Source organism: Elaeis guineensis, chromosome 6, assembly GCF_000442705.2.
Source record: "Elaeis guineensis isolate ETL-2024a chromosome 6, EG11, whole genome shotgun sequence".
Lineage (NCBI taxonomy): Eukaryota > Viridiplantae > Streptophyta > Magnoliopsida > Arecales > Arecaceae > Elaeis > Elaeis guineensis.
The window spans coordinates 54,258,801-54,262,471 of NC_025998.2; positions in this window are offsets into that span (position 1 = coordinate 54,258,801).

A 3,671-nucleotide genomic window follows, 5' to 3' on the forward strand; every position below is an offset into this window, starting at 1 on the left:
AATTTCAAATCTGAACAAAACAATAGTTAACAACCTCAGATCTGAGTCTAATTTCAAATCTGAAAGAAAATATATTGATTTCAAATCTGAAACAAACACATAATATCAATATATATAGTATAGAAAATTTAAGATCGAGCAATCTATGATGTTCAACATCATTTTAGAACAACCATACAATATAACAGAGTTATGCCAGGGCAACCTTATGTTAGAACAATGTTGAACTTATTAAAATATTTTAGATCTGATTTCTACAAATTAGATTTTAGATCACATATATTCATGTTCATATCAAAATTTGGCTCTGATACCACTATTGGTTTGGATGGTTTCATGCATGCAATTTCAAATTTTTATTTGAGCAGTGAAAAATTAAACCTAGATCAAAAATAATTTTTAATCTAGCATGCATCAGATCGAATCTATAAACCACCTACAATGGATCTATGACACTAACAATTACATACATCTAAAATTTGATATAAGATCATATCTATCAAAATAGGAGATTTGATCTTCGTACCTTTGTATGGATCGATCTACACCACAGTCGATGATCGTGGATATATTGATTCTTTGAGCCGCACACATATCCGACCTCTATAGGTATCCACATGAGGCTCTTTATCTGATCAAAGATTTTTCGATCTCCCCGAGGTACTAGCTTTCTTGTAGAGATCTGCTCTTGATGGTTAATTGAAGACCTTCTTCAAATCTCTCAAACCCTCTTAGAGAAGAAGAAGATCTTGGAGGAAGAAGAGGTGGAGGAAGAAGAAGAGAATTCTTCCCTTTTCTCTCACAAAACCCATGCCAAAGAAGAAAAAGGGGACACCCCAAGAGACCTCATGCCCAAGACCTTTTTTTCTTCTCTTCTCATGATAAAATCAGATCACATCTAATTTCATATGCCAAAAACAAAACCCTTTTATAGATGGCATCCAAGGATAGTTTAAATGAGAAGGAACCCATCAAGATAAGGATTGAATTTAACTTTGAATTAATCCTTATCCCTATTCAATTTGGGCATTGAGAAGAGGGGGTGACATCTACTTTTGGCATGAGATATCTCATGCAAAAATAAGAGAGCATGAGGACATATGGGGTGATGCTATTCTAGGGTGTGCATTATGGGGCCGCCAGGGAGAGAGTCCCAGTAGATTGGGACTCTTCTTTTGGGTGGTTAATTAATTTCTAACCAATTTAGGAATTAGTTGCACCCAAGAAAGAAAGAATCCAATCTCCTCAATAAGATCCTAATCTAATTAGAAAATTAGTTGAATTCAATTCCTAATCAAATCAAGAATTAGTCTTCCTTGTAATTGGATTATCTCATAACTCAATTAGGCTTAATCTAATCAAATCCAAATCTAGCCAAATTGAATCAAATTTTATTAAATTTGATTTTTACCCCATTACTCAATCAGATTGAGCCAAATAGCAATCTAATTGCTAATTAATCATCCTACAACTCACTAACTCTTAGTGAATCGATCAATCATCAATCATATTGATGATTAGATCTAATAGCGATTCATAATCGCTAATTAACCATCTGATCAATCAAGAATCTCTATTGTGTATGACCTCATAGGTTCTATTCTATCTGGTAGTGAGAAATAATATGATTCCTATCACGATATCATTAAATTTTTTTTCAATAGATTGAAATAATTTCAACTCTACCCATCAAGGGTCATCAATCATCAAGATGATGCTTGACAAGTCTCACAATCTACTAGTGACACCGAGTAGTATGTAGTGGCAATCCAGCAGAAATAAAATATTAAATCTTTAGGTATATTACCATGTGATTCAATCCTTCTATCATGAGTCCCAACTAGACAGAGATTATGAAAACTCATCAAACTCCAATATCAGTCATATGTCAGATTGGCTTGACTCGAGTTCATTTGTGAATCTCGTAAAAAAAATTTTCCAATATTCACACTTTGTCGAAGACTTTCTGAACTCAATCTTATGAATCACATAGAACTTCTTCTAATTTTCTATCAAGATCGATAGATTCTATCTAAGTGCATCCTACTCCTAATAGTGAACCTGAGCTTACTATAGCCAATATACACTGCAAAGATCTAAATGGCTAAGAGTCCAAGTTTATGTAAAGTCAAACTACAGTAGCCTCACTACGAATAGCTGAGGCATCGTAGGTCAAAAGATCACTCACACCACCACAGCATCGAGAAGATCACTAACGAGTGAGTAGACATCCAAGTGGTTTCTCGTATTGGTCACGCTCAATGCAAGTTATTCTCTAATAATCACCTACACTCGCATCCCAGTATTCTCATACTATAGACTCGAGACATATCTGTCTGAAAGGAAGTTGATCCATGCATCGATCTAACTGGATTGATCACTATATTCCATGATGATCTTTCGATCGGGAGCTTTTAGGAATTAACCATCAATATTATATGTCTCAAATTCTCAACACTTTAATAATATATATTATCATCTGTTAATCCCTTGGATGAATCATGCACCTATAAAACATGATTGGAATAAAATTTTCTCTTTTTATTAATAAAGTTTACAAGTATAAACTTATATCCTAGAATTACAATATGTATTGCCAACAATTGACTTTTAGGGCATACATCCAACATAGTGATCACTTGTTGATTACTGACTCTAACATACTCTTTATAATTTTTTAAACTCAATTGTACACACTCATTTATTTGTTCATGCCACAACATCTCCATAGCTTATGATAAACTTTGGGAAAAATGAACAAAATTGATATGGACTTCTTTAGGTTTGTCTCCCTAGCTATCCAATCTATTGAATTGTGTCATTAAAAGGAACTTGAGTGAAGAATGCGAATCTCTTAACTAACATTCTAGTGGAAATATGCAAGCATGAATGAAATCCTTCAGTAATAAGAAGCATTTGATCAATTTTGAAAGAAATATGAAAGTGAATGGGTAACTTTTAGGGTCCATTTGATTGGGAGAAATCTGACATGGAAAAAAAATCCTATGGCAATTTACCATGTTTGGTATGAAACATGGAAGAGAGATATGGTAAAAAAATTGATGGGCCTCATGTTTATGTTTTGGAGAGAGAAGGTAAAACAAATACCATAGGAGAGTTGGTATTTGATAATTTTTTGAATGACAGTAATTCATACTTGACAAAAGTATATCCAATAAAGCTGCATATGTAATCATTGAATTTATTCTTATATCTTTCTAAATTCAATCAATAAAGAGCTTTTACAAAAAAATTAAGATAGGGATGGTATTATCTAAAAGGCTATGTGATTATAGTCATTATATAAAAGCTAATTGAAGATGACAATGCTATCCTAGTATTAAAAAATTATTTTATGTTAAAGAGTATATTTATAAATTTGATCATATTCCTATATAGATTTACTTCCAACCAAAGATTTTTTCAAATCTACCTAGTCCTCTTAATATACAAGGTTTGTAATTACATGTTAATATTTCTACATCGATTTCATATTTATTCTAATTATTTTATAGATACTAATGTATATTTATTATAGATTCTTGAGCAACTACAAGATGCAGTACAATTTATTAAGAGATTTAACAAATATGAGAGACAACTGAAAGATAAAAGTTAGAATTGATAGAATATGGATTCAGTTAACATAAAGAACAATGACCTTATAAGTT